This window comes from Augochlora pura, chromosome 11 (assembly GCF_028453695.1).
Source record: "Augochlora pura isolate Apur16 chromosome 11, APUR_v2.2.1, whole genome shotgun sequence".
NCBI classification, from domain to species: domain Eukaryota; kingdom Metazoa; phylum Arthropoda; class Insecta; order Hymenoptera; family Halictidae; genus Augochlora; species Augochlora pura.
The window spans coordinates 6,487,050-6,497,077 of record NC_135782.1 but is presented as its reverse complement, the minus strand read 5'-3'; the positions used below and the strand labels follow the sequence as shown (position 1 = coordinate 6,497,077).

The 10,028-nt window shown below is 42.4% G+C and overlaps 1 protein-coding gene across 3 annotated transcripts in view; it reads left to right on the top strand.

The window, feature by feature from the left end:
• The first annotated feature begins 3,469 nt into the window (after positions 1-3,469).
• LOC144476876 (uncharacterized) overlaps positions 3,470-10,028 on the top strand; it is a 97,847-nt gene continuing 91,288 nt past the window's right edge. For all 3 annotated transcript variants that reach the window (XM_078194188.1, XM_078194187.1, XM_078194186.1), the window contains exon 1: positions 3,470-3,503. The gene's annotated coding sequence lies outside the window, so the exon portion shown is untranslated. The remainder of the gene's footprint in view (positions 3,504-10,028) is intronic.

The following is a 10,028-nucleotide window of genomic DNA, read 5'->3' as shown; positions in this document are numbered from 1 at the left end:
CCAACTATTTTTATCGCTGCCATACAAAAGCAAATAACGTGTATGGCGCAAACGTTGCTGTTCCCCGTGGAACTCGATGAAATTTTTACAATATTATACCTGTGGCCTACTTTGCCGAGACTATAATACCGTTTCTTCTTGAGAAACATTTTGTAGCAATAATTTCTTTCAGTTATCATTAGTGCAGCTTTCTGATCGTTATTATATCTTTATGTATTTATATTGAATAAGTATAATTTAAATAAAAAAGTAAGAGATGTTCCGTTGGAATATTTAAACGGAATATAGGAGGAATAAATCGATAAATTATGAAGAAAATACTTTAAATTACTCTGCTAATGAATACCTGTATAAATAGCTTCTCTTTAAATATAAATAAATTTGATGACATAGAAATTATTTTAGAATTTACTATAACATTTTTTAATATTGCTTCGCAGTCACCACTCGACCGCAAAGGGTTAATATTCAAAGTATTCTCCCTAGAAAAATAATAAAAATATCATCGATCTTCTCGAAACAAAGTTCGCAATACAATGTTCGCAATTCTTGTTAAAAATAATGTAATAGGATCCTACGAAAATGTTCGATTCCGAGTAAACTCGAACGTTAGCTCCGCGAGATTGTCGAAGCGTATTTCACCGACGAGATTCGTCGCTGGAAGATTTTTTCCCCCCCTCGGACATCCCCATGAAATTAGCGGCACGCGTTGTCGAGCGGGCAGAAAATCGGTCGCGAGATAAATCTCCATTTCCCGGCTGTTCCCTCGCTCGTTCCCGGCTTTGTCGAACACGCTCTCGGACCCGGCCGAGGGGGGCTACACGGGTTTCTTGTCGCGACTTCGAAGTCGTGGCGTCGCCATCAGTTTCTTGTATACCTGTAAAGCATCCTGGGTACACGGTGTAGCACGGTGATTCGCGCCCCGGCTACCTATAAATCCGTTGCCGCCCCTTTTTTTCACACCTCGAGCGCGCTTTTAACGAAGAAACATTCCGATTATCAGACGGACCGATTCTGTGATTAGAACGTCTAAACGCGGTGTACGTAGTAAATGTTTCTATTTCTTTTCCTTTATTTAATTAATTCATTCAATTTATTTCATTCGTTTCGTTTGTTATCAATGAATTGATGTACCCTATAAAATATTATTATTTACTGTATAAAGTTTTGTCTAAAATCTACTAATTATATATACAGACGTGGTAAATAAACGAAGGATAGCAGAACAATTATTGAAAAATTAATTCAGTGAAATAGAAAACTGGTTTTTGAATTTTAGGAGAAACATTAAAATAGGAACGCAATTAAAATTTTATATTTCTTCCTATTTCTACAAATATTAGATAATATCCACAAGCATTTCACAATTTATCCACTTTTTGATTTTAAAATTTAGGTATACTACAAATCATGTGACTTCCTTCTGTTTGTCTTTTAAGATGCATTTCCTTGAAATGCGACATTCTGGCGAAGATGTTTGTGATTTATGAGAAAATTGTATGAAATAATAGAACAATAGGAACAGAAACAAGAGAAATGATCCAACAGTGCAGCTACGCCGTGAAAAGTAGAACGAAATAAGGCTTGAGAAATGCGAGCACGTTGCGGTGAAAATATTCCGCAGAATTACTAAAAACAAACCAACATCCGCGAAGGGGTGCGTAATTTTCTTGTACCATTTGCGACACCAATTTCAAGGACCATTTTCGCCACTGACAAATTATGATTAGTTTAACGGATTTTTATGGAAAGTAAAAATTGTCCGCGCCAGTTTCAAGATGTAAGAGCTGCGCGTACATTTGTCTCGTTTTTTAAATATTTTTAAAACGACAAAAATAATAATTCTGCAATTGCAAATAAGCTTTTGGAAAATTAACTATTATGCGTTACAGTCACCAATAAATGCTTTTAAATAATCAGAATCTTTTTGATTAATGTTAGTAAGCATTATAAATTAAGAATAGGGTCTTTCGTTACAAATAACTATTATAGATGACGAGAATTGTTTTTGTTACAAATAAATATTATACATAACGAGATATTAATTCGTAATAAAATTCTCGAACTATAAATCAATACCGACACGCTAAAAATTGCATTAACTGGAATTAAATTTGGTTAATACATTTTTAATTAAATACACGTGTAATTAAATTCACATGTAATTAAATTCACGTGCAATTAAATGCATGTATAATTAATTACACATGTAATTAATGTGTAATTAAATACACGTGTCGTACTTACACATGCAACTAAATAAATAGACGTGAAATGAAATACGTATACGTGTAGTACTAAACATGTAATTAAATGAAATAATTGACGAGTGCCCTTATCATGACACGTACTCATCATGTCCTGTATACGTATATTTTAAATACACATTCACAACCAAAATCTCTAATTAACACGTCCTTTTGTTCCCTAATAACGTCACCCGCTATCGCGCAATCCACGGGACACGTGACATTAGCATGTTTCTTAAACGACTCGCGCGATTCCGGCGCGATAAAAAAAAGTTCCGTCGCGTCGCGCAAAGCCTGGAGAACGGCGGCGGCGGATTCTTGTTCATTTGTTCGGTCGGCCCTTTGTGTCCCTTTTTCTCCCGATCCGCCGTTTCCGGCAGCGATCCTAACCTAGCGCCGCGTCGGAATAAGTCCTCCGTCTCGCCCGGCGCCGGCGCCGGAGGAATTATACACCGGTGGAAGTAATTCCGCGAGGAAACGAGTATAATTCTTTCCTGTTCTTTTTCTTTTTTCTTTATTCTTTCTTTTTTTTTTCGTCAGCGGCCCCCGAGGGCACCGGGCAAACAGAATTTCGAAAGGCACGCTCTCGCGGGGATCGCGGCCACGGATCTAAACGACGGGGAATCCTATTTAGGGAGACCGGATGGAAAATCAAGGGAACACCGTGGAATTACATTTGTCCGCGTTGCTGCCGCGGCACGCGAGAAACAACGGCCGCCTCGTAACGTATTGTTGCGTTCCCGGAGAACGAACCGTTTTTCCTCCCTCCGTTTCGGCCTCGCGGCCCGCGGATTTACATCGATCCGGTGGTAGTGGGCAACTTTTCTTAAATGTCTCGTTAACGTCGCTCTTTATGCGGAACAGAAATTGCGCGCATTAATCGCCAGTCGCTGCAGCTTATTGGATTATTCGGAAGTGATTCTGTTCTTTTTAGAGAACGAAAGACGATTTTTAAATGTCTAGGACGAAGTTGGAATATATATTTGTCTGAGATAATTATATAAATGAATCGTAAATTCTTTTATCTATTTTAGTTCGAAATATTATATGTTCGAATAATTTCTTATTCAAATGACTCGATACATTCGAATAATTCAGATAATTCGAATTAATCTAGAAGGTAATAAGTTCGTATTTAGAAAATGAGTCATATCAATTGTATTTTATTTTAATGCACGTTCAGCGCATTCCACTAACCGTCGAATTCCATTTCTGTTTCAGAATCTGGTGGCCATCGAAATAGAAGATAAATTCGTAAGTTTGACATTCTAAATTGCTAACTAGTTTATTTAAGCAACCGAATACACGTTAGTAATAAGATTAAAAATATAAAAAAAGATATAAAATAAATTTAAAAATATAGAACAGTCATTTCACTGCAACTTAATTAAATATTGTGAAAGACCGCGTATACATTTTCCAAAGAAGTGCAACAATTAACCGGTTAAAATTGGCATTGAGCCTTATTCCGAAGAAGACTACGATTAGTATGAAATCGATTTGGTAATAATATTTTACTTTCAATAGATATAGTAATTTGGCTAACAATCTGTAGAATCTTCTAAACAAAAGAAATGCTAAACAGCCAATTCTCAAATTATTCAAGATCTGTATATAAAACAGTCGGCGCGGCGGACAATTTGCGTGACGTCACCGGGAGATACAGTCGCCGAAGAAGGCGCCCGCCGCGAGAATCTGCCTAATCCGCGAGGCGTCGGGAATTTCCGGCGGACGTAATCAAAAGTAGAGCGGGGAGTCAGTGTCGCAGAAAATCTGCGCAGCCTCAAAGAAAACGGAATTTGCATATCCCATTCGTCGGATGGGTTTAAATGGGAGTTCGGCTCGCGGTCCCCTTTACGGGGAAATTCAGGCGCCGAACGTCGAGAGAGCACAGCGGCCCCCCTCCTGTGTACACGGTGGCAAGAAGTCGGGAGAAGCCGACGCGGAGAGCGACGGAGAATTACATCGGGCCGTGCTTGCCTTGACGAAAACGTGGGAACACGGAGGGTTGGTTCTACGGCCCGACCCGGCCCGGCCCGGCTTGCCGCGGGTGGCACGCCGGAACACAGCCTCCTGTCGACGGCGGTACACGTGTACCACCGGTACAAAATGACGTACGCGCGCGACCGGATCATACGCGTGCCCGTTCCCAATCCTCTTATTCCGATGCATTGAAAGCTTCCGGCTTTTCGAGCTGCGAGCCTCCCGTGTAAACAAATGCGCCCGCGGATCCGGGACCGGAGGATCCGCGCCCCGTTCGCTCGCTCGCTCGTTCGTTCGTTCGGTCAGAATGGGAAACGGATGAACAGATTGAGAATATGGTGGCCGGCGCAGTTTTCACCGGTTCGATAGTTTTGACGGCTCGGCAAACGGAATGAGCACGGAAGCAACGACCGCGCGACCAAGTTGCTGGACAAACTAACCGAAACTCCACGGGGTAGCTCATGCAACTTGTGCAACACCTGCAACTTCAAAAATATTCACAGGAAAACAAAGTAACGCGTACAAAAGTTGCCTGGTTTAAAGAGGTATAGGATGCAGTGGATTTATTTTTATTATAAGTGAAGCTATTTCGGCGATTCGAAGAGGGTAGTTTTCTTTTCTTAAATGGAATGCTATGTTTTTTATAGCAGAATATGGAAGACCTTTTTAGCTATAATTTCGTTATATTTGTTGAAAATATTCTCGAATCTTCAACTTTTACTACTGTTTCTTGAATTTCCAAAAATTACTACTGTCTAGGAAATGCATTTTTAAAATTTCCTTTACGGATTAAAGAAACGACGTTATTTAATTTCTTTTACCATCGCATACTATTGCAATTTTTGAAAAGACATTTTTAGCCTATATTTTACCCTCTAAATTCTTAGTTTTATCAAATTCCGATTAAAAATTATATACTGTTACTCCTCCATTTTGAAAGTCGTTCGAACCCTTTCGCGAGCACATATGCTCACTTCGAGAGGGCGACGGTCTCGAATCAACCGCTCTATTTCGCTTCCCGATGGATGAAACGTTATTTTACGTCACCGATGTATACATACGTCACCGACGTAGCTATTCCCTCTCGCGCAGATGCGTCGCCTAGCGTTATTCCCGCGGCTATGGAATTAAAAACCGGCGTCGAAGAATCGCGACGAGCGACCGAGCCAAGACTTCGCGGCGCGGCGACTCGTTTGCTCTCTCGGGACGCGTTATCGTCCGCTCGAAAACGTTTCTTTCGCACGCGCGAGAAACGTTGAATGAGGAGCGGACCGCGTCGCTGGCTCGCTCTCGAGCGTCTTCTGAATAACTTTTGCCCGAACAACGTTAGCCGGCTCGCTTCGGCGCGTTTCCGCACAAAAAGCCCGCTCGCCGTTGCGCCGCGGCCAGACGCGTGTGCGCAAGCCGAGAACTCGAACGGAAAAAAGGTAAACGCGATTATAATTCAACCACAATAAACGAACTAACTCGGCAGCGAGACTGGAACCCCTTTTCATGCGAGGTATACACGCGCGAGGTTACTCGCTTGACGCTGACACGCCGAACGTCTACGACTCTCTCCGCTTTAACGGGATGTTTATGGATAATGTTGTACAAAATGATTTCAAGTGCTACGAAATCATTTTTATTATTACGAGAATATACGTCGGGTATTTTTCAAGTATTTTGAATATTATAAAATTATTTTTGATAATAATAGGAAATTGTTTAGCATGTTAGAAAGTTTATGCTCGGGGTTTAGTATTATTTTGAGCAATACAAGATCGTATTGGATTTTGTAAAATTGTTTTGGGCTCCTATGACATTATCTTGGATATGAAAGAATCATTTTTAGCATTGCAGAGTTATATTTGGTATTTTTAAATTATTTAAAATATTAGAGAATTATTTCGAGTATTATAAAATTATATTCACTATAGTAAAATAATTTTCTAACGTAGTATCTTCTATAATACATTATCATACATCCGAGAAGACAATCGAAATGTTAGATGACGGTAGAAATTGTGACACCGTGTCATCGAAATGCCACGTTACATCGGCCGTAGAAAATCGTTCCTCTGCCACCGTGAAACCATTCTCTCCCCTCGCCCGCGCAAAAATCGTTAGAACAGAGAGTCTGCGGTCAGGTTCCGATGATCCTCGTCGCTCTGTAACGCGATCCGCGTCATCGTCCTCTGGTATCTTTGCTAGCCGCGCGCGCGCGCGCACGAACTGGATGCACCTCTCGCCAAAGAAGGTGTGAAAGTGACACACCTGCTCGGGCGAGCGTTTCGCCCGACCCACACCGGGCGACGGCGTGGCGGCCCCCACGTGGCACGCGGTGAACGCCGGCGAACGAGAATCGCTAATAAATTAGCATTATCCGGCCGCGCGTGGTTCCGTAATACGTTCCGCGCGGCGACAAGACCGGTCGAATTCGTAGATTTAGTCGTGAACGAGAAATTATGATCGACGCGAATTCTATTCGATAGCTATTTCTCATGCAACGTATCAAGACATTGCGCTTTGATAACGAGCCGCGGAACACGTGACGTAGATTTCCCGCGTAATCTAGTAGGTATCAGCGCGATTAATCTCTTCCGATTCGAAGGAACAGTTCTTTGCTTCTCTTTTTATTATTATGTAGATCAAGCGTCAATTTTAATAGTTTAATGTAATAGTTTATACGGGAGGTGGTACATTATTATTACAATATTTATTATTGCTATGTTAGTTCTAAAGTTACATGATACGTGAGACACTCTAAGCATTACTTCATTTTCTTTTTACTAAAGAATTTCTCTAATATTTGCAAAAAAATTGTGATTCTGCTATATAAACTGCAACAACGCTCAACGCGATCGCCGTTGTTCAGGTTACCTGACGCGCGTCCGAACGAATCGTCGACGGCGGCTCTTAAATCGGCAACCGTGTACCCGGATACAATGATCCCGGCCGCAATTAAGCCTTTTCCCACTTTCTACCGTTAATCGAACACAGTCGATGTTCCCGCGTTCTCGGCTACTCGGGGGCGCGATTAATCCGAGCGTTATCGGCGGATCCCGATCGGATTCCGCGCGGAGAGAGCCCCTTGGCGCCCGCGGACCTTACTCAGCCGCGCGACAGGGAACAGACGTTCCGCGACGGGCCAAACGATTTTCTTAATTAGCCCCGGCACGGTCAGGTGCAAACCAGGAAGTCCTGTTTCCCCCTCCCTCCTCTCTCTCTCTCCCGGACGTGTATGGGTTTCTTGCGATCGCGGCGGAGATTCATGGTCGCGCGCCGCGAGCGAAAACGCACAACGAAGATCGGTTTAGGCGATATGCCGGAATTCACGATCCGGCGGCTCTTTGTCCGCCCCTGGCTCTGCTCTCCCGAAGATCCGTGGATCTAGGGAATTCCATTTTTTACCGGAATCTTCCTTTCCCCCCCGGCGGCCACGTTTCCTCGGGAAAAAAACTCTCTACCCTCTGTTCGACTCGGGGTGTTAGGTCAGGGTTGAAAACCGTCCCAGCTTTGCATAGCTTTTTATTCATGGCGCGGTGTGTTTTAACGCTTTGCGCTTCGGATTATTTTAATTCCAAAATTAAGAGGTTTATATACGTGGTATTAACCCCTTGGTACTGTAGTAAGGACTCTGAAGCATCGGTAAAAATTAATTAAATTGTATTATATTATAAAAAGCTAAATTGTGTTATAATACAACTGTACTATATTTTAAAATAGTTTGAACAGTGCTGAAATTTATATTAAAAAGAACTGTGAAAAATGCAGGTATTGTACATTTTAATAGATTACTGTAGATCACTTTCACGCAATATTTATCAACCCTTGCCCTATAATATCGTGTCAGAGCCGCTACTAAGATTTCGAACATGATCCATTAAATGTGTTTTAAACAGAAATAAATCTCTACTCTATCATCGATATTCAAACGTCTAAGTAAAAATTGTCCCACGGAAAAATAAATGACAGTGAAGTATTTATCGACTGCGTAAGAAATCGTGTGGTGCAAGAGGTTAACAACGTACGACATTATTCATCGCCACTCTTCGCCGTCCGGGAAAATCTCTATACGAGCACATAAACAGAATTTCCAGATGGAAAACCGTTGAACTCCGCTCTCGGAGCTCTCCCGACAGCCTTTGCGACCGCAAATGTACACGGCGGAAGCTATCTCCGGCAATAAAATGGAAATCGAAGCTTTTTGATAGTCTTCTTGCGGTACCGCGGCCGCATCGAGTTCGTAGGAACACTTCTCCCTTGTTAAGAATATCGATGTCGGAGTCGCATACCGGATCGCGGACCTCTGTGGTCCTCTTATTCAAACGAAGGGACGCATTACGCAACGGCTGTACCGTCCTCTCTCTCTCTCTCTCTCTCGCTCTCCCCCCGATCGACCGACCTTGTATACCTCTGAATCTCATTACTCGGTTTATTGATGGCTCACCGACGGGACCGCGTCTATATAATACTATTCAATGAAAGCACAACCGTGTTCACCGATAAGAAGTGTATCCGGGGCCCCCCTCCCTCTCTCTCTCTCGATACAAATTGAGAAGATCGAGCCGGAAAGTTGAAAGCGCCGATAGCTCGAAGGGTGGGGGGAGCGGGACATCTCCGGTCGGCGAAGCAATTTTTCGAATCGACGACGCGACCAATCGGTTTTGAGAGGAGATTAATCCGGGGAAAAGATTCGATCTGCGGGCAACGGCACGCGGAAGACAAACAAATACTTGTTCGAAATAATAACGGCATTCGATAACTGTACCCCGGCTCGTTTAATGGACTGTACACGCCGGCTGCTCCAATTCGATGCGGAGTATATCGACAAGCTGTTATCGGTTCAACGTGTTGCCGAAGCTGCTCGACGATTCCACTCCTGGGAACAAAAAAAAAAAGAATGATCGATACCAAGTTCTACCGAGCATCATCATCGGTGACACAACCATCTCGACTCCGGGATTCTCTCGCAGCTGCTTTTGCCGGAGGTATTCTTGGTCGTTTCCTTTGGTTGGAGACGGCAGTATCGAGACGTGGGACGTGTTATTAGACGGATAAGGGATGTTATAAAAATAATTTCCGATACAGTAAAGGCTCTTTCTTATCTTAGTGTTTATTTTTGTTGTATCCTGATACCAAAACGGTCTGTTATCTGAACATTTTTATTCAAGTTCTTTACCAGGCGATAATGTACGTAAACAGTACAACGATTAATGGAACGTTTGGAATATCATAGAAATGTATGTTCGAATAAGGCTGTCTTTACTGTATTATATGTAATTTATAAAATCCTGGTGCTATAAAAAGATGGACTCATAAATTTTGCTGTAGAAGCTAGAGGGAGCTTCGTTGTATTAAATTATTTTTACGCGATAGAAACATCCTCCGGATGTAATAATTAATAGTAAAGTAAATTGCTTTTGGCCGAGAGTAGACATACGACCGCGAAGGATTAATTATGCACTAACTAATGAGATATGTATTACAAGATCTTTAATAAAATATGGAGTCTAAAATATCTCAAAAATCTACGAACATTATACCAATAGAGCTAGCCAACCCTCTGAAAATCGGGACGAAAAAGCATCGGAGGTTTCTCACGTAGGGATTAACGCGATTAATGCGAGTTACCTTTGTGTCAGCGTGTCGACGGCGCGCCGTACATAAATCGAACAACGCTGTACGGTCCTAACTTGGTACACGGCGCGAACCGGTTTTCAGTGGCATTTAGTGGCAACCCCGACGACGGTACCTGCATACGGTTCGATCGCGCGGCTAAGTTACAACAAATTAACAGCTCGTTTATCGAGT